The sequence below is a fragment of the Rhipicephalus sanguineus genome, chromosome 1 (genome assembly GCF_013339695.2).
Source record: "Rhipicephalus sanguineus isolate Rsan-2018 chromosome 1, BIME_Rsan_1.4, whole genome shotgun sequence".
NCBI classification, from domain to species: Eukaryota; Metazoa; Arthropoda; class Arachnida; order Ixodida; family Ixodidae; genus Rhipicephalus; species Rhipicephalus sanguineus.
The window spans coordinates 70698555-70721173 of NC_051176.1; the positions used below are offsets into that span (position 1 = coordinate 70698555).

Here is a 22619-nt window from a genome sequence, read left to right on the forward strand (position 1 = left end):
AGACGATAGACGGCGCTGCGGCGGTGGAGTGCTTTAAAAATGGCATGTACAGTGTCTATTCGTGTTTGGCAGCTACAGCACCTTTTTGACGTGGATGCACCCATGTTGACGGCATGTCTCTATCGCGACGACTAACGCCCATGATCATGATTAAACCGTTGTGGTAGCTGGCGTTGTGAACATATATTTGGACACAGAAAATCGTGAATCCCGCGTAAGGATATCAACAAGCTCATAATCAACATTGGTACCCGGTATGCACTTCTTCAAAGCGTCGTCAATTAAGGAGAGAAACGGCATGGTGTGCGATTTCTAGCAATGGGTGACCGACGCCTGCGCTCATGCATACACTACCACACACTACGCTTCAGTTACACGGGAGGTCGAGGTTCGTAGCCTGAGCCGCAAACGCGTGCGTCCCGCTGGCCTCTGTCTCGCAGGCGCTAGTCTCGCTCCACCAAGGCACGACATTCGCCCGTCGAAATCGCGTCCTTTCTGCAACGCGTATTGTAGTTTTGTTAGTCGGTGCTCTCGCAATCGAAGCAGTCGGCGGCGGAGAAACCCCGTTGGTGCATGTGGAAGCTGCACTACTACGATGAGCCGACGCACGCTAACACGAAGCGAAAGGCAAAGAACGTAACCAACGTAACTGCGTCAAGGGTGCCTCGGCGATGCCAGCGCGGCTAGTGTACCTCGCTGGTATCGAGACGCTTTAACCATGACCTCCGGTATCGCGCGCAATCTCGGAGTAAGCGATTGTAGGTGTCGATCGTGAAGCATTACTTCTTTTCACCTCTCACAGACGGCGGCACCGCCCCGCCCCGCCCCGCCCCGCCCCGCCCCGCCTCGCCTACCTACACCGCCAACAGAGAGCACCGTGCGGAAGAGAATGTGCGAAAGATATAAGGCGCGTTCGCGCCGTGTCCAGCACCTGCCGAGTTGGCTTAGTCGGTAGGGCGTCGGGCGCTTGCCGTCGCGGCCGCAAGGTCGTGGGTTCGATTCCCAGCGGGGGATCTTTTTCTCGGGTTTTTTCTTTCTCGCCCGTTGGCGTCCATTTGATCAACGTCATATCCGTGACGAATGTACTTGATGGACCCCGGCATAAAACACTTTCGTGTTAAAAAAAATTCGGCAGATCCCAGGACTTGTCGAAATCGATTTCATGCGAAGCAATCAGTGAGTACTTTATGCTGCATTTTTGGTCTTTGAGCCAAGCGTTACGAGGTGGAGCGACGTGTTTTTCAAGCGTAGTATTTGTGTGCCCATCATGGCTTTGCCAGGCATGTCGACTACACTTGCGTATAAAGGGTGACTTATGGTATGACGTAACGTCCGCACTCAGTTTAGAGCACGGACGTCAGTATTATCGAAACGAAGTACACTTTACGGTGCGATCGTGTGAATATCATACGTAACCTTCGTTAGCGTATTCCTCCGGGCTTGAATATAGCTTGCTTAATCATAGCAATACAAATGTAATGTTTATTAGACTTCTGTAAAAACGGAGCCAACGCTGGAACCACAATTGACGTTAACCGGGCTTCACGCATGTATCATATATATTGGATTACTATGTAATGTTTATTGCTTTGTTACAAAATTATATAGCAGCACTGAAACCACAGTGGACGTCGAACCAACATTACACCTGCATAGGCTCTTTTTCCAAAGCGTGGATGTGTGGTAGAATACCTGACTGGCATGCAGAATGCTTGGGTTCGATTTCTGCTGGAATCCTCATTTTCATTATTTGTATTCTTCGGGTCACCACTGCTTATACCGGTTTTTCTTAACGCTCCCGCATTTAAATTGCCGATTTCTGTCTCGCCGTTCCTGGGAAGATATAAGCTGTCAATCACTAGTGGCGCATACCCGCTTACCGTGGCCTGTGGTATACGGGTATGTGCCACACTTGTTTGCAGGAAAGCATTTTGACGACGCACGCGGCAGAATTTTCGCGTTATTCATATAATGACCAGAGAGTCATATTCGTCAACCCGTCTTACCCTGCCATGCCAATTTTAGTCTACAACAAGCTAAGGATGTGATCACGAGAGCACTCAGACGTAGGCGGATAGATAGATAGATAGATAGATAGATAGATAGATAGATAGATAGATAGATAGATAGATAGATAGATAGATAGATAGATAGATAGATAGATAGATAGATAGATAGATAGATAGATAGATAGAAACGCTCAAAGTACATGAGGTTCGCTAAGAAACGCTTCGCATTTAAAACTATCCAGGATGGAACCGGGTTCAAACCTGGGCCGTCTGCGTGGGAGCCCAATATTCTACCACACAACTATGCCGGTGCTTCGAACTCCGTTGCAAAAAGACCCTATACAGGCTTCATGTCGGGAAGGAACCACAATAACATATGTAATATGGCGTCATAGAAGCGTAAAATAACAACCAGGCGTCAGACAACGCGAATTCTGTAAACAGGCGACACACAATGCGAATTGCGCAATGAGTGAGTCGTTGAATGCTTCTAACCTATTTCAAAGGATTCTGCCATCATTCTTCATGGTCATCAGGCACATCATCAACGAAGTGCACATAATGCCTTACAGGTGCGTAGCTGGTAGTTCGCTTCTCCGAAGAATGACAAATAATGGCGTAGTGGGTGCTTCCCAACTTCACAAAAATTATGATTTATGGCGTAGTGAGTGCCTTACTAGAATACTTGTATTAGTAGTCCCAAGAGAGTTTACAACGAGCTCTAGAAATGCTGTTCTTCCTGCTTTCGCTGTGACTGTGCTGCGCTTTCCGCGCAAGTCAGGCGTTTTTTTAATATGAAACTCCATGACATAGCAGCACTGTCGCCCATATCATATTAATCTGTAGTGTTTTCCAGAGATATACATCAAGAGTCACGTGAACTTTCGTACATATTGTGGGATTTTGTGGGATCGTAGAAATAGTCGAAGGCGTGGTCACTGACAGCCGGTCAGCCGCGTCGCCACCACGTAAACTGGAAACGTTTCCGGCTAGCATTCCGACGTATAAACGTGTATTATTGGATGCACCGGTTATAGAAGCAAAGGCTTAATGTCCACCGAAGATACGTCAACCCTAAAACATAACAAGCACTTCAAGAACAGCGACTTCCGACGTCTCTGTCGTGTTAGTGACTGTCTGTGGTTTAACTCTAACCTTTTTGCGCTGATAATCAACGTAGAAACAACCTAGCATCACCTAGCTAAAGCCTAGCTACGACCTAGAAGCAACCTAGAAAACAACCTGTACCACTAGCTAAGGCCTAGAAACACCCTACAAGCGACTTGACTAGTCTTCAGAATCGTCCGGTTTCCCTATTGAAAGCTTTGCGCGGCTTAATGCAAGTTTCGTTTGATTTTTCTTGTTCACAAGCTAATGGACGAAGGCCGGAGGCTAGGCAAGTGCCACACAACATCCTTCTCATTTTCCGTATAGTCACCATGTGTCATAATTGCGGACTACAGGGATTGGCTAGGCTCGCATCTAAAGCCGCGCCCTCTTCACGACCAATACCCTGTAGTGGGCTGGTGCCATTGCTCAGAGCCGAGAAATAGGAAGCAGTGGTTGCAGACATTCCAGAGTCGCAATGCAACCGACGGTCGGAGTCATCTTGTGATCGACATCACCGAGTGTTGCGTGAAGTCCGCGCTCCACCGGTCCCGACGAAAGGCAACTGGAGAACACAGGGGCAGTAACAGTCGCACAAGGGAAGCGCACACAGACGCATGCGGTTGGACGTTAGGCCTACTTCTCCAGGTCGGTACCGTGCCTCAGACTACTTCGACATGTCTGGTGAACCATCGACGCCTTGCCGGCGGTCAGCGAGACTCGCCGCGAAGAGGGCTGAAGTCAAGCGTGTATATGAAGACGTGGCGACCCCAAGCAGGTCCTCAGTCGAGGCCGACGCTTTCGCAACCACGACTGGTTGCCAATCAACCTTCAAGAAACGCAACGTGACCCCGAAGTCTACGAGACTTGCTCAGCCAGCAAAGAAACTCAAGGCCATACAAAAACAAGAGGTTGGGGAGATTACGCGGACGAGGAGACAGGATCGCACCCACCGAGTCAGCCGTCACCTCGAGGACGTAGAAACGCCTGAAAGAGGCAGAAAGACGACGGCTTTGGCCGAGACGTCGCTGAAGCGAGCAGCCGTGGCGACGAAGTCACCCGCGACCGCCAAGAAACGGAGAGCCCGCGCTGAGCGTGCGTCCAGTGAACCTTCTGGGCAAACCATGAGGATGAGTGGAAGATCGAGATCAACGTCTTGTAGCAGTGAAGCGACTCAAGGTGTGTCCTCTTCGAGCGGCAGTTATCACACTGCGGAGGATATCGCCAGGGACACCGATAGCACGACGCCGGAGGAAGAGGATGATGCGCTACCGACGCCCCCTGTTCGACAGTCGAAGTTCGACAGATTTCGACGCGTGTGGCGTTGGCTAGTGGGAAACGACGACGCTCAACGCGGCGGACGAAATGAGTTGTAATGGAAGAAACATTTCTACTTCGCGGGCAACGCCAGTACAACCTCTTCTAGTTCGAACACTGCCATTGAAACGCAAGTGCCAGTTAATGAAGGCGGTGTAGATGCGATGTAACGTGATCGTCATTTGCACCGTCCATTCTGCGCTTAAGTGGGAACCTTTTTTTTCGGCTACTCTAAGGCTATGACTTGGCCGCTTAGATCCGCGGGAAGTGCTTCAAAGGTGTACACTTTTTTTGTGCAGCCCTGAAACTATGTCAATTTATGCTGAATGAAAGAAACAAAATAAAGTTCTACGGGCTCTGTCGTTTGGTGTCAGGAATTTTTGTTCCGCAAATTTTTCCGAAAAGTGATGATTCATTCACAGAACTAAAGAAAGAAACTTATAGACCCGTGAGTTAGCACCACACACAGAAATTTAGAAATTTAGATCCTGGAAACTGCATCGCCTAAGGTATGTCTGGAGCAGACAAATTTGGTATATCGATCAGTCTACAGCAGCGATCTGTAGCTCAGCAAAGCTAGCGGGACGTAGTCAAGATATTTAATTCCGCAAGGGCCGGGATAGCGAAGAAGGTAGAAGCGGGGAGGGGAGAAATGAACAAGTTATTTGAAAGAGGTTGGGCTTTTCCCGTATCATATATGGATCATTTCTGAAGGGGATTTCGCGTCAGAGAATTCGAACAACGTATCGGTATATCGATCTGCAGAATAACTGAAATCTGGACGATATTCTGTAACATAGAGTTTTAGCGCGATAGCGTTAAAGAGAGCTCGTTTCGCAGAAATTCCGGAGTCGGTGTCCACGGCGGCGGCTTCGTTGGTTGTGTGCGAAAAAGCGGCATTGTCGGTGCGTGAAAATTCCGTATTGATGCGAATAAAAAAATCTTCAGTCAGACTGCGAATCGAACCCAGGCTTTCTGCGAGGCAAGTCGGTGTTTTGCCACAGAGCCATGCCAGTGCTTCAAACTGCTTCGTAAAAAAACACTATAAGAATACCACGTTTTTCTTTTTGGAAGAATTCAACGCTAAACTTTAAGCACAAGCACACAGGAAGATATGACGGGACGGGCGCTGTACTCCAACTGAGTTCATTGAAAATATACATACGCTGCACACGACGCGAAATATCCTGGGCGCATGCGCGTTGAAGGCAGAAGATAAAAAAAGAACGTAAACTGCTTATAATCGTCCATCTAGTAATCTGTATTCGCTTGCGCGCAAAGGGAGTGGTGCTGACACATATATCACCCCTTTGCTGATGAAAAACGCTTCCGAAAGCTCACGAGCTAATCTGTCCTTACTTTTAGCTAGAATTTTTATCCCCTGAAGTCGTGGCTCACAATTTCTGCCGTTAACTTTCCAGGAACGACAGTGGGTGGGTAGGTTCATGAACATTGTTGAATCGTCATCTAAGAATCTTGCATGTTCCCTGGCACGTTCATTAACACAGCGGCTATTCAGGCCCACATAAACCTAAACGTACGTTTTGGTCTGATTGATTCCACAGCCAGAAATAGCGGAGCCGCCACGGCTGACTTTGGGGCACATTTTTGCCAGCTTTCATGGGGCAGAAAACACCACCGGGATGAAGTACTTCTTGCCAACTCTTGAGATTATGGCCATAGGTCGGCAAACTCACTCATGACTCGACTCACTCAGACTCAGATGGAGGCGTGAGTCTGAGTCTGAGTGAGTCCGGGTGAGTAATATTTCGCTGAGTTTGATTCCGAGTTCGGTTGAGAAAAATTTCAGTGTGTCTGAGTCCGATGGAGTCCGGTTGGGCAAAAAATTGGTGAGTCTGAGTCCGAGTGAGCCCTAAACGCAAGATATATATTTCTTGAGGAAGTCTGAGTGAGCTCGACATGTTTTTACCGACCTATGATTGTGGCTTATCCTATGGATACAGGGGATCACCACTGGCTTGGCATTGCCGTGATCTCGCCTCCGTGGCTTCTTTTTCGTCCCCTTGACTTTCTATACCAGGGCCTCCGTCGCGGCTGCCAATACATGACCAGGGAACCCTGCTTCGCGCAGTCTGGCAACCTCAGCCTGAAAGCTCGACTGCATCATGTAAGGACAAGACTTGAGGAGTGCGGGTTCCACTGAAAGGGTCGCAATGGCCCTCTTGACAGTTTTAGATTGAGCGGAATCAAGTGGCAAGAAATCCATTTCGGCCCCAGGTTGATAGCTCCAGCATAGACCTCGTTCTCCGAGCTTGATGTTCAGGTCTAAAAATAGAAGGCTGTTCTGTTCCGGCAATTCATGCGTGAAAGTGAGCCATTTTACGTGTGACCGAACTTTTGTACTATCCCGTCGCGATCTCCCTATCACGACCTACATCACGTTTAGTTAAAGTAACTAAAAAATCATGTGCATATCTAAAAATCTTTAGGGCTATTCCCTCGTCTATTAGTGAATCAAAATGTCAGTCGATGCAAGAAAAATGTTACAGAAGACCGGAGCGACACAGGACCCTATGCAAATTTCCTGGCGTTGTAGAAACCGTCGGTTGTTAAACTCGATAAAGGTGGCTTTCATATAAAACTCTAAAAGTGTCATAATTGTCGGCACTTAACCCAACTGCATTTTGAAAAGCAGTTGTGCCGTTTTCTTCTATGTGTTGTCGTACAGCAACAAAGAGGTCATCATGAGGAACCGAATATGAGACATCACATTGAGAAAACAATGTGAGTGTAATTTAGCCGCAAGTCTTAAAAAATATGGGAGGAAGACAGTCATGCGCGGGCGCGGGCCGCTACAAGAGGGTCCGCGGGCTGCCTGTTTGCGACCCCTGTCTTACGTGAATGCATAAGAGACCCTGCGAGTTTTTCTTCCTACGTTTTGGCCGGTATCCGGTCTTCTTCATGGCCCCGGCCGAATCGTAGGAAGAGGACGCAACGACTTTTATTTAAAACGGCAAGATTTGAAAGTATTAGCTATCCCCCGCCCCCCAGGTGGTATAGCCATCAGTCCCTCTGCCCTGGTGGCATCGACAGCTTGCCGAAGGACTTCTAGGGGTCTCCTTTCCGGAGTTGTACTTAGGGATGGGGGCGGAGCCACTTTTCGTTTTGTTGTTTGTTATCCTGACGTCATTTCCGTTTCTTTTTATCTTTATTTTTTCTTCGCATGGAGCGGCTGCATGTTTCCTGACGTCATTATTCTTTTTTTTTCTCGGGTGGGTATTGACAGCACCGTGCGGAGCATGCACCCGATAGGTCATGACACGGGCACATTTGATCGCAGGTTTGATCCCGACATAGTCCGAGGTGCTGCTGCATGGTCACTTGTAATCGCGATTTGGCTAAAGTCCGAGCCAAACTCTATCCGTATCGGCCCTGATCGCGATCGGAAGTATCCGTGCGGCATCAGTATTATGGCACAGTGTGAAAGCAAGCTCGACGGCGCGCAGAAGTTCGAGCCATCGTGATGACGGCTGTTATGACGGTGAAGTTGAATAATGCACAGGTCGTTGGCGGCGCCACGTAATATTTCCAAAGGTCTTGTGGTGATTCCGAACATGAGCCTGCTATGTTCCCGAAGAACCTGTCTTGGAAACTGGACGTGCTTGAGCGCTGGCAAGATGTCAGCTGAGTTCAGTTATGAACTCTGGAATTAAACTGAAGAGTATTGCTTCACGCACGACGTCGTGGGCGCCAACCCGAAAAAGCGCACTGCACGCACGACGCGACATAGTATGACGTCTAGCGGGTGGCGGTGCGACTAGCACGGCATAACGTGGCTTTCGAGATATGTACAGTGCGGCGCGACTTTCCGTAATATTAATGCGGCATATTCTCGACATCTACCGGGTGAGGGTGCGACTAGCACGTGGCCGTTCGAGATGCGTACAGCGCGGCGCGTTCACTCAGTAGTGTGGTAGTGTGCTGACCCCGTTGACGGCCTTTGTTTATCAGCTCCTCTGTCTCGCGCGTGCCTGTGGTCCCTGTGGCGCGTCTCTGTAGTGTCCGTGGTCCGCACTTGCGTGCGCGTTTAAGGAGCAGGCAGCGTGCGAGTCTCGAAAACGACATGGACGAAGGTGCGAAGTTCGACAGTTTCGTCGAGTTTGACCGAACATTCAGGGACTTTCAAGTGACTACAAACACTCTTTTTGTCACGAAGGCAACATGTGGACGTTGTAAACTCCCGACTTCTGCCGGTCTCATTAAGCTCGCCGCAAAGTTAAAATTTGCGAACATAACACGTGCTTGCAAGCGCGGTGGCGCCGTGAGAAAGACGGGGACTGAAGGTACCCCGTGAATGAAGGTACCCCGTGCGCAGAGCGGGAACTGTGAAGCTGAAAAAGTATTCTCTTCTCCTAGGACTGTGAAGAAGGACTGCCCAGCCAAAGTTATCGTAGCGGCGCGCTGAGCCAGCCAACAACTAGACACGGCTGTCAACCTCGAACACAACTACGAGATTAGCCCGGAAACCTACAAGGCGTACTCGGAGTGTCGCCAGCTGAACGAGGCGGAGGTCAACTTCGTTAGGCCTCTAGTAGAGCTGAATGTCCGATCTAGCCTCATTGTGGAGAAGCTGAGACAGGAAACTAGTAAGAAAAGGTTTCTTTTTTCGCGAGATTTGTCGTTTATTTCAGTTCTTATTCATTTATGTTTGTGCAGGGAAATCAGTAATCGCTAAGGACATGCAGAATCTGAACTGTGCGGCGAGGCCGAGGTGAAGCAATCCAGTTGCTGGAGGAGCTGAACAACTGCAAAGCAAAGTATGGTGCGAAAGTATGTCCCATAACAGACGAAAACAAGGAACTACAGATCCCGTATGTTCAAACACCGCACATGCAGCAGACATTCAAGTGCTTCCCGGAAGTTGTCCTGCTTGATGCAACACACCGCACCCAAGAAGCTGCTCATGCCTCTTTTTGCAATGGTCGTACAGGATGGGTCCGGCTCGAGTAATGTGGTAGGATATGCATTTGTGGCATCTGAACAGTAACATGTTGTTACACGGCTTTTGAAGACATTTGTTCAGAAAAACCCTGCAGCAACAAATACGAAAGTTGTGGTCATAGACAAAGATTTCACTCAAGTGAACGCCGTCAAAGCAGCGTTCCTAGGTTTCTCAGCGGCGCATGTGAAGGAGTTTCATGTGCCTTCCAAACTGCAGCTGCACAGCTCGGAAAGTCGCCTGATGAACGCAAGCGTTTGTTAGGCAGCTTTTGTGAAATGCTGGATGATCCCACAACACAGAAGTATGATGATGCGAAAGCTGAATTTCAAAGGTATGCCAGTTCAGAAGCCACCAGCTATTTCGCAAAAAATTGGAGCGACATCACTGAGATGTGGGTGCGGCACCTTTGTAATCAAGAGCTCACAGGAGGCAAAATACCAACAACCGTGTTTAATCTCACAATGTGAAGATAAAAAATGTTCTGTCAGCATCTTCAAAACTTCATGAAGCGCTTCGTGGACTCTTAAAGTTATCAACAAGCTTGTCGCAAGAAGCACACCACAAGACCATACTTCTAAAGACGTGCGACTTCTACAGCTACGAAGGACATGAAGGTGTGCAGGAACAGTGTAGCAATGTTCTCACACCGTATGCCTGCAAGCTACTGAGCATTGAGCTGGTGAAACTGCGATGAACCTTGAGAGGTTCAAAAGTTGTCGTCAGATACCTATGCCGCTTTTTCTACATGGACTGATGTCTGGCATGATGTCTGCTTTGAGCAACATTCATGCAGCTGCACAACGTACACAAAGATGAAGCTGCTTTGCCGGCACATGCTTGCAGTTTGTGCTAGATTTGTCTTAGAACCGTGTTTGGAGGAAGCTGTCAGCAGGCGATGGTTCAAATCATATCAGGTGGAATTCCTTGGAACCACGGCAGATAACAACCATGAAAAAGTTGACTCAGAGTCCACGACGGGCAGTTCTGCAGAAGTACAAGTACCATCAATGTCAGGACTTTCCTTTCAAAAAACGAACAATCAAGTTTTCAATTATGCAATGAGGACGCTGAAGGCTATCGCAGACAATTTGACTGACTGCCAGCCAAATGTTTTTGCGGCAAGAACAGGTTGAAGCGACCAAGAGAACAAGATGACGGCAGACCTGTGCCATTCAAGCAGCGGTCTGAGAAGTCCCAAACACGATGTAAGGAAGATTGCATTGTGCTCTTTGATACAGACAACAAGCTTTATTGGTTCCTGAGGAGTTACTGACAGGACTCCCTAACGGGGGGCCATTGTAACCGCTGGCCGCGCCCACGTAGAGGACAGAACGCCGTGACGCTCCGCCCTTTCCTGGGCCCTCTGGATAGCCTAGGCTTGCTTTCATAGTACCGTGCTTCTGATGGCTTCCTCCCATTCGTCTTCGCTGGAGGGAAGGTTGTTAGGCAACGCGGGACATCGCCAGAGCATGTGAGCCATAGAACAAAAGGTTTCACTGCAGTCGGGGCAACCAGGGTCAACGTCCGAGTATATCTTATTGAGGAAGCCCCGCGACGGGAAAGACCCCGTCTGCAACATTGTAAGAGTAGCGGACCTGCTCTTTGAGACTTACATTTATTCTAGGTATCATACTTGCATTAACTTTATTGCTTTCCATTACACTTTTTTCCCAGTGATATTGTCAGGCCTCATTGATGACAGCCTGTGCCAAAGGGTTGTGGATGGTGCGTGCATCTTACAGGAGGATGACCTGGAAGTTCGTCCCAAAGCCCTCCCAAGTGCTCTGCTAGACTGCAGAGTATACCTGCCAAAACTAAAAAAAAATACTTTATTCTTAATGCATGGGCTCTCTTAAGTTCCTCAGGTAAACGATTTTAATATTTTCAATGCCTTGATGCTTTGAAAATCTCTAATTATGTTTTCTTCACAGTTTCTGTAAAGAACTATGGAGTTGTGGCCTGTGCAAGCAGATGGACGATGGGCAAACTGCCTTTGCTCCATTCAAAGGCTCAGCCCTTTGGTTAACAATCGTATCTGACAAATAAATACCATGTGCCGGTGGCACTTTTGATACTCCAAAGTAACCAAGCTCAATAAAATGACTTGCTTTGCTCTCACTTTTGTTGAATTTTACAGAAACATGCCACAGCATCCTGGTGGTTTTTACATCTGCAATATTCTAGCTTTTTTATTTGTTTTAGACGTCCCAAGTGATTCACGTGACAGAATGATGCAAAAGTGCGCAGGCAGTCCCAGTTTTCAAGAAATAAGCCAACGTTGACGTGATTTTTTTTCATGGCGTCTTACATTACCAAGCAATTTCCACTGCAGACATTGCCTTGCTGATAGCACTCAATATCGGTAAATGTTAAACGTTTCCAAGGGTGCTATGCAGGATGGCCCGAGTTTGGCGAAACTCGGAATCTTTGCGAGCTCTGGCGACATCCCCTTTTGAACGAGCGAACAGTACGAAAAGGTCAAATCCATTCCTGAGCACGCGCTGCGTTTCATTGGTTTTGATGAAACGCGGCGTCACGTCAAGGGCGGTCGACAAACTTGGGTGGTGTCTTCAAACCAGAGGCATTTTCTTTGATTTGTTTGTCGTTCCACTGAGTGCAGAAGTGCACCCATGAAAAAAAGTGGCAGAAAGTTTTACTAACTATATTTTTTATGTGTGCGCGGGCCGTTTGAATCCATTTTCAGGCGTTTAATGTCTGCACTAAGTATCCTTTAGAATAATCAGCACCGTGGCCTCTGAGATTAGTTCCGACCGAGCGCCTTACAACACCGCGGCTGGAGCTAATCGCCGAGGCTACGTGTATATCACTATGGTCGGCCTGTACATTCTAGCGCCTTGCTCGGTACGGCCGGCGCCCTTTTACTCATCGTCTGCTTGCTCCCCGAGCACGTGCGCCCGGCTGATTAGCTAATTGGCTGGGCGGTATACATAGCTAATAAAGTTAGGACATGCTATAATCAAACCATGTCATGCTAAGACAGACCTAATTAAGCCACATCTTACTAAGACCATGCTTATGAAGCCGCGTGGAGATAAGACCGAGCTAATTAGGACCATGTTAATTAACGCGGCGCAAATTAGAAGTGCGCTATCTAAAACCGAGCTAATTAGGACCTTACTCACTGAAACCACGCTAACTAGGATCACGCTAATTAGGGTTATGCTAATTAGCTTGGTGCTAATTAAAAACCTTGCCAGTTAAATATGACTAATTAATGACGTGTTGATTAGAACATTACCAATTAGGACATGGCGATATCATTTTAATTAGGACCTAGGCAATTATTATCATCAAATTTGAGACCGAACTGACGTGGTCTTCACTCCGAAGCATACTGAGTAGACGAGCCACGTAAAAAGCTGAAAGAAGCTCGGTGATCACAAGCTCCTACGATGGCTCCAGCCATGCACGAGTTGTGCAAGCTGACCAAATTATTTCATATGCAAAGAAGTTCTGCTTAGCGTCCACCGCATAAACCGCTTGACAGGCACACGGGCATGAAGACAGTCACGAGTTGAACTGGGGCCTTTTCAGAATCAACGAGTTTGTGCCCGAATTCGCGCGTCAATCAGTTTGATTGACAGACGCCCGCGGCGAAGATCGGGTCCGCCCACCGCATTACCTCTTGCCGAGGAGCAGTGCTCACGCCACAACGCCAGCGAGCGGCACGATTCATCTATCAGCTTAATCGTACAGACTATGCACACACACACGAAGAACTAAAGGTTCTATCATCATGTGGCTACGATGTCTCGCATTCAATTTCACCGCGCTCACGACGTACCACTCACAGCCACGAAGCAAGCGCCCCTGGTGGCACTTGCGGCGAGAAACGTGACTGTTTACTTGTTCGTGGAGACATTGTCTCTACCGATTCGTTACTGCAGAAAAATTTTCAGTCGTGTAATGTAAATTGCAGTAACCTGTATATATATTTATCTGTAATATTCGAGAGAAGCGAAACGAGCTGCACGAGAGTGCTGCGCGTGCGCCCTTGTTGCCTCCGAGAGTGGAAATTTCCATGCTGCAGGTGGAACGAAAGAACTTGCCCGAAAGAGGACAAACGCCCACGAACACGCCTATGGGAGGCGCGATGTTCAGTTCGCAAAAAGATAGCGCGACAATCACGCTGACGTCGCTACACTGTTGAAATGTTGACTGAGTGGCGGCGTTGACGCGTTCGCACGTGGTGTTCCTTTGAAAATCGCCGCAAATGCCGCACATGCGTTCGTGACACCATGCTCGTTCTTGTAGCCGTTTTTATCAACGCTGCTATCGCGCGCTCCGCACTGTCTTCCTATCATGACCGCCGTAATGCGAGCTCGGAGCAAACTCGTGCGCCCGAGAAGCTCGGGCCATCCTGCATAATAATAATAATATCTGGGGTTTAACGTCCCAAAACCACCATATGATTATGAGAGACGCCGTAGTGGAGGGCTCCGGAAATTTTGACCACCTGGGGTTCTTTAACGAGCACCCCAGTTGCTTGTCCTCTGAACAGTCCGCTTGCGTGCGATATCGACCGCCGTTATCGGTGGCTATCAATAAATCACAGCCTCTTTAGCAAAGGCGTTTCATCTCTACCCTTGTCTGGCTAATTGCCAGAGTAACGTACAGCCTTCAGATCTCCGTAAAGTGATCCAGCTGCATGATGACAGAAGAGGACTGATGACTGGGTTTTAACAGAGCGGAATTTAAAAATGAACTTTTTTCTGTCCGCTTGGGGTCAGATTTACACAGCGTAGGTACCGTGAGAACTTAGCTCCAGCCGTACGCGGGATGCAGAATTGCAAAGTGTACCGAATTTGACAAGGACTCGGAAATGTGCCGAGGTCGGGTGCGAAAAAAAAAAGGCCGCGGTGCCGCGTCTTCAGAACTTTGCGTGCGCTTTTGAATCGAGTACTTAGGTGCGGGCGATGTTATCTGCTTGGTCGAACCGCTCAGTGGTCAGTGCGCCCGCTTTTTCGTTTCAACGCGTTTTTTTCAGTAAAAGTTCTAAACGCGTCGAAGCCGCTGTGCCATGAACGACGTAGCTGGCTCGGCCTGGCAGCGCCGATAAACGAGCAAATACTCGCTGCAAATTTCCATTCTATTCGAATTTATATTCTATTCGCGCCGCGCTGTACGCATCTCGACGGCCACGGCTGAATATTGTAGTACACTCTAGCCATGCTGGTCGCTCCGTCACGAGCTAGATATCGAGAATATGCGGCATCGATATTCAGTGCTTCTTATGGTCACGAAACTTCGCCGTCACGCTAGGGGGCTGCTTCATACGCTACCAAAGCTGCCGTAACGCGGCGCCACTGTGCCACAGAGGGCATCGTTCGCGTGTCGAAACGCTTGCGCGGTGTGACACGAGCTGATCAATGGTTGTGGTCCTTTCTGTGCATCTGTTGCGTTATTTTTGCAGCGATAGCAATTTGTGGACACTCTCGACAGGTTTTTGCCGTCGCTGTCACGTTCCGTATAAATTTCGAATTGATAACATCCCCCCGCGCATCACCCGCGGGTAAAAGCGCGCGAGCTGGGGCCACTAACGCGGCTGAAGGAGAGATGAAACGAGCCGACCAATCTCCGTCGCACGGAGGGCGCATGCGATGACATCAACCCGCGTGCGAGGGCTGCCGTCGATTGCTGCTCAAACAGAGACGAAACGCCCCGCTCGTCTCGAAGGAACATGAAGAAACGCGGGGGGAGGGGGGTCGCTCGAGCAGCTACTGTGAACTTTGATTTTAAGGGCGCGGTCGTGATCACTGGCGCGCGCGCTATCTCGGCAGGCATCAGCAGACGGCTTGTATACCCTTGTACGTGTTGTGCTGTCAACGCGAAGAGGCTGTGCGGAAACCGCTTCTCTCCCTGGAGCGGCCGTATTCTCTTAGGGACTATACACGCGCTATCCGCACACCCGCTCCGCACGTGGCGGGACACCTGCCGCCGGCAAACGGAGGAGGAAAAACCGGTACCCCGTGTGCGGCGATTGGCGTCGTTCCGGTTTTTCCTCCTCCGTTTGCGGGCGGCAGGTGTCCCGCCACGTGCGGAGCGGGTGTGCGGATAGCGCGTGTATATTCCCTTACACCAGCGTTTTGCTGAATTCCGCGAGAGCGGATCCAAAAGAGCTAGCTGCCAGCCTTACCTCGTATGACATTAAAACATGTTGCTATCGCATGTACTGCTTCGCCCTTACGGTAAAACTGTGATTTTTTAAATGCGAAGCATTTCTTAGCGAACTTCTGCGACTTTGAGCGTATCCATCCATCCATCCGTCCGTCCGTCCGTCCATCCATCCATCCGTCCATCCATCCATCCATCCATCCATCCATCCATCCATCCATCCATCCATCCAGCCAGCCAGCCAGCCGCCTACGACTTTGTGCTCTCCTGGCCGTTTCGTAATCGGAAGTATACCAAAATTGGTGTGGCATAACACCCCTGGTAGCACAAAACATTGCTGCAACATTGTCATAGTGTTGCCTTTCAATGTTGTTACAACGTGGATAATGTCCGCCTTCAGTAGCATTCCCGCAACATTGACAAGAAACATTGCAACAACATTGCTGAATCATTCAGGCAACGTCGCTAAAACATTATATAATATTGCAACAACATTTTATTAACGTTGCTTTCGCAGCATTGCAGCATTAGAGAAACGTTTGCACGCACGCTGCACCATTCAGGCAGCATTGCTGAAGCATTAAATAATGCTATAAAAATGGTTATTAGCACTACTGCCACAGTACTGCAACATTAGAAAAAAGATTTTCGTGCATCCTGCACCTCACTGAAGGTAGTAGTGATTTTGAACCATTAGGTATCCCTGAACTGTCTTTTTGCAGCACAACAGTCAATCAAAGGTGAGCAGGAAAACAAAATTGTACGGAAGAACACTTTATTGTACCCGATATGAACACTAATAATCTGATGAATCCTCTTCCCTGATGGACACATCTGGCATGCAGGCTCCGATGTCGCTCGGCTGCTGAAAAAATTCAATTATATTCATGCATTAGTCTTAACAGAAATCATTCATTAGGCTCATTATAATAATTTGTGCCCCATCAACATGTCACGGTTTTAAAAGAATACCACCACAAAAATTAGGCAAAGAGTTTTTTTTCCGGCAGCTGTTGATGTCACCTTTAAATACAAACATATATTTTTCCAGGGAGTTGTATAATTCACAGCCCTTTCAAAAATGTGCATGAAGCGTAGCGTACTCTTGCGTTTGAAAAAGATACTCATGTCACCAGAAGTGGCAATCCCTAGTATGAAATTTTTTAGCCCACTAGCGAGCCCAATGTTATGCTGGTGGGAGGCCACGTGGCAACTGCATCTTCAAGATTACGTGTGAAGCAGTGCAGAGAGACAAGGCACAAAAGGAACGAAGCGACAGGACACCGCTGCATTCGCAAGTAGTTTATTTTGAAAAAACAAGGCTATTACATATATATCAGCGTACTACGTGTGACAATGACTTTCAAGTTATAACAGTTTCCGGTGATCTTCCAAAAAAAGACTTCACAATCACTCAGAACAACGGACGCTTGGCTGATACAATCACCTTTTCTTTTGGGGACGTGGAAAGTCTCGATCACTTCCCTGGTCAGCTGATCCTTGTGATTGGAAAGTATCTCAGTTTCAGGGAAAAGCGGCGCCCAACCACATTCCAAGCAATTCCGTTTAATGTGTGAATGAACATTGTTTGTTAGTGATCTCTTGTGTTCTGAAAGCCGTGTGTTAACGATCAATAACAAACAATGTTCATTCACACATTAAACGACATTGCTTGGAATGTGGTTGCATGCCGCTTTTCCGTGAAACTGAGATACTTTCTAATCACAAGGATTAGCTGACCAGGGAAGTGATCGAGACTTTCCACGTCCCTAAAAGAAAAGGTGATTGAATCAGCCAAGCATTGGTTGTTCTGAGCGATTGTGAAGTCTTTTTTGGAAGATCACCGGAAACTGTTATAACTTGAGTCACTGTCACACGTGGTACACTGGTATGTATGTATATAACCTTGTTTTCTTCAAAATAAACTAGTTGCGAGTGCATCGGTGTCCTGTCGTTTCGTTTTTTTTTTGTGCCTTGTCTTCGTGCGCTGCTTCACACGTAAACATGAACTATCACCAACTCGCCGAACTTTCAACTTCATCTTCAAGAGCTGCAAAATTTGTATTCAACAAGGGCACTTGCTATCCTCCTTTGTACTAGTGAGTGGTGAATGGACTAGGCTTTCACAAGCACGGGCGCATTGTATTTGTGTACATGCCTCACAGTGCCCTAGAACTGCATTACACTGCTACGCACAAGGCAGCGGGTTCAATTCCCGGCCACGCTGGCCATATCTTGTGGGAGCCACAATGCACACATGCTTGTGTACTTCTGCTGCTCCTGGCATGTGTTTTCAACGTGTCACATCAAAAGGCAATAAGATATGTTGCACTCCCTAATTAAGGAGACGTGGTACTTTAAAACATTTCTTTAATTCTTGATCGATTTTGACGGAAATTGGAAAGTTTAAGAATATTTGTATGCGAATTTTAAATATGCAATTGTTATTTTTTTCTATGATAAGTAATTTCCAGGATATCAGACAAATACTTCTTTGTTTAATGCCTAATTAGCTAATTAACCGCAACCTGCACTAATGTGCAATCCACAGAATACATTCAGAATGTAGTGTGCCGTAAAGTATGAATTATTGCTTTAGGCCATTTCCAAGCAGAGTCGCGGGCTGTTGCACCCGATTTAAAAAATGCCCTCATTAATACTCGAAACAAAACCTTCATTTATAACATTTCCTCATGAAAGTACTACAACAAAATTTGCCTCATGACACATATCGCATCTACTTATATTAGAAGCAAAAAAAAAGAAATCAATGATAACCCAGGTATAACAAAAGATATTGCTCCTCCATCACAGGAAGAGCATGAAAAATTGTTTGCTGTTCGCCTTCAATTTAAAGGGCAGGATGCATGATTTTGGTTTTTTAAAGTAAGATATGGATAACAAATGACAGTATGCTACTGTATGCAGCAATGAAAATTTGTAACCAGGTGCAGAATGATGTCAGGAATGTGAAAAGGTGAAAAGACAATGACAGAAGAAAGACAAAAATGTTTGTCACAACAAGCAGTTTCTTTGTGTAACAAAGAAAATGTTAAGGCTAGCAAGCCACATAATCAAGGCACATAATTAGGACTTAGTAAAGTTAAGTAGTGTTGCAGAAGAAAGGCATTGGGTACCATTTCTGAATCCTTGAAGGAGCATAGCGCAGCCAGTCTGCAGCATATGAACGTTTCGTACATTTTCGGCAATCCGCCGCCGTCTCCGACGAGATGACACTTCACCGATCGAACTTCTTCATATCCGCACAATACACATGTCACCGCGACGCCGCCAACGGAGCACAATCACAGAACACTACACCCAGAGAACATCATCTTGACTCATCTTGACTACACACAACAAAGGTGCTGCGTCAACACGTGGTATACAAGCAGGTGAACGAACCGAACCGAACGAACCGCAACTCACATGGTAGCGGACTGAGTTATATGTGGTGTTATTACATGGTTTATTATAAATAAAATAATGCGGCCTGTAAATTAGACAGGAAACGCTACAGCGGCAGCTGCACTGACTGTTAATAACTATTGAACGTTTCCTTGGCACGTTCGTGCCTCCATTTCGGGTTTTCTAGGTATCACACTGCGGCGCGCAAATTCAAATCTGTCCGCACGACGTCTGACGACGTCGGTGTCGATTGTGTCTGCTTAGCCTAACTATACTGCCTTGAACCTGGTCACGATTTCATTTTATGACTACATATCCGCGGAGTATGATTAACAGCTCGACGCTCCACGAGCTACATGGCATGCAAGGAGTTTGTGAATGTTCGGAAAGTGAACAGATAGAGCTCGACAAATAAAATAAAATACACCAAAAAAAGGGACTTACCACGTTTCTCAATGCTGCAGGGACCCATCGCGTAAGAACTTCACGAGGGTCGTTCTCGAACAGAATGAGAGAAATCGCCGGCATGGCGTGCACAAAAGATGTGATTATAACTGATTATAACGTGTTCTTGCGCGGTGGGCGTACTGGCGGCGGGATTGTGCAGCTTAATTTGATCGCTGTAATGTTTAATGTGAGAATCTGCTTGAAGTGTATGCGTGCTTATAAAAAAATTCTAGGCCAGAAAATAATGCTCTATACGGTTGCTCTAGTTTGCTTCAGCGAGTTTGCGCTTATAGTCGGCCACACCGTCCCCGCCCGTCATCTCCGTAGATGTTGCCTCAGACTTTCGCTGCATGCAAACAGCGCAACAATGGCCTCTAAGACGCATATAATTTTATTTTATTTTAAATGACGACGTTGCCTACAACTACTTATTGTGGATTAAACAGGTTCTCAGATATGTGTTATCATACGCAGTAGATATTTTGCTTCGTTGTCAACGAATAAATCTCCGAGTAACAAGTACGAATCTAGGAGGCCGTGCTACAGCTTGGACATGCAGTTGTGTTTGGACTTCGCAAGTGCCAAAACAGGCTACGATAATGCAGAAAAAAAATGTGGTCACAATTTTTTTTCGTACTATTCATTTTAAAGTGACGACCATTGAGATATACGGTTGCATCGTGCGCCGTATCACGAGCCAGGATCTAGGAAGTCAGTATAAACTCGCGTTGCTGTGATTAATTTCGCAGATGAAGTTTTCTCCTCCATTTATCGATACTGCTTCAATACATGCTCATGACTGCGTCAAGTTGTGGCAAGTCGCGAAAGTTGAAAGATTAAAAAAAAAAGGTGCATGCGATGTGCTAGTGCTTCAAGAAAATATTGTGATTTAAGGTACCCTGCAGCGTTTTTTGCGTGCACGCCATTCTTGCTAAGTGCATAGGCAAGTGCTTCTATGTTCCGCTTGAATATCGCCAGTGAATGTTGCAGGTTACATCGACGGGATAATGCTGCGGCGTTGTCTACCGACATCGCGTTAACATTGTTAAACAACGTTTCATCAACATTGCTGGAAAGCAATGCCAACGTTTTAGGAGTTGTCAATCTTGTAGCAACATTACCATAAGTTGTCCAACGTTGGGCACCAAAACGCAACGTTCGAAACATTGCTGTAATGTTTCAGCAACATCTTGTGCTACCAGGGATGACCTTATTACCAACATAAACGACAGGTCATAACATGAAAATCATGACATTCATGTCATAAACAGCATGATTTACATTCCACGGCCTTGGGGCTCTTGCGGCCGTTCCGTTATTTCATATATACCAAAATTGGTATGGCGTGACAACAGTTCATTGCAAACATAATGACAAGTCGTAACATGCAAATCATGACGCGCATGTCATGTGCAGCATGATTTACATGACATGGTCTCAGGGCGCTCGCGGCCGTTTAATTGAATGGATATATACGAAAACTGGTATGACGAGACATTTCTGTATGACAAACATAACTGACACGTGGTAACATGAAAATCATGACATGCAAGTCGTACGACATGATTTACATGCCACGCTCATGGTGCGCTCGCGGCCGTTTCGCTAGATTGATATACACCAAAACTGGCATTGCGCGATGTGGCTGTATGAAAAACATGAATAACAGTTGCTATCATGAAAATCGTGACATGTATGCCATGATTTACATGCCATGCTCATGGTGCATTCGCGGCCGTTTCGCTTGCTTGATGTACACCAAAATTGATATTGCGCGACACGACTGTATGACGAACGTAAATGAGAAATGACAACATGAAAATCATGACATGCAAGTCATGTACGACATGATTTACATGCCACGCTCATGGTGCGCTCGCGGTCGTTTCGCTAGATTGATATGCACCAAAATTGGCATTGCGCGATGTGACTGTATGAATAACATGAATAACAGTTGGTACCATGAAAATCATGACATGTATGTCATGATTTACATACCACGCTCATGATGCATTCGCGGCCGCTTCGCTAGTTTGATATACACCAAAATTGGTATTGCGTGACGCGACTGTATGACGAACGTAAATGAGAGGTGGTAACATGAAAGTCATGACATGCATGACATGTACTACATGATTTACATGCCATGCTAATGGCGCACTCGTGGCCGTTTCGCTAGATTGATATACACTAAAATTGGTATTGCGCGATGGGATTGTATGACGAACGCAAATGAGAGGTGGTGACATGAAAGTCATGACATGTACGACATGATTTACATGCCATGCTGATGGCGCGCTCCTGGCCGTTTCGCTGGACTCATATAAACCAAAACTGGTATTGCGCGACGGGACTGTATGACAAACGTAAATGAGAGGTGGTAGCATGAAAATCATAACATGCAAGTCATGTACGACATGATTGACATGCCACGCTCATGGTGCGCTCGCGGCCGTTTCGCTAGATTGATATGCACCAAAACTGGTATTGCGCGACGCGCCTCTATGACGAACATGGTTAACAGGTGGTAGCATGAAAACCATGATATGCATGTTATGTATGTCTTGATTTACATGTCACACTCATGGTGCATTCGGCCGTTCCGCTAGTTTGACATACACCAAAATTGGTATTGCCTGATGTGACTGTATGACGAACGTAAGTGACAGGTGGTAACATGAAAACCATGATATGCATGTCATGTATGGCATGCTTTACATGCCACTCTCATGGTGCACTCGCGGCCATTTCGCTCGTTTGATATACATCAAAATTGGTACTACGCGATGTGACTGTATGACGAACATAAATGACAGTGGTTAACATGCGAATCATGTTATGCATGTCATGTATGGTGTGATTTACGTGACACTGTCATGGTGCGCTGCCGGCCGTTTTGTTAGCTGGATATATTCCAAAATTAGTATGGCATGACAGGAGTGCGTGATGAACATAAATGACAGGTCATGCATTGTATATACCAGAATACACGTTTCATTGACATGGTATATACCAGATTGTGCATGCATGCGTGCATGGCAAACATGCGATATATGGTGAACTAGATGCCATGGCATGAATGATTTCATTTGGCTCAAGGACAAACAAGGCGATGTATGCAGCTCTTTGCTGGCTGCTTCGCATTACATCGATTCCCACAGTGCGTGGGATCTGCCGGATTTTTTTTTCTTAACCCTTTCCCTACCGAGCTTTTTTACCAGAAGTGGTACAAA

General features: G+C 47.0%; 1 pseudogene; it reads left to right on the top strand.

Annotated features, from left to right (window-relative positions):
• Nucleotides 1-8517: 8517 nt before the first annotated feature.
• LOC119397304 (uncharacterized) lies at nt 8518-9169 on the top strand (annotated as a pseudogene).
• Nucleotides 9170-22619: the final 13450 nt, after the last annotated feature.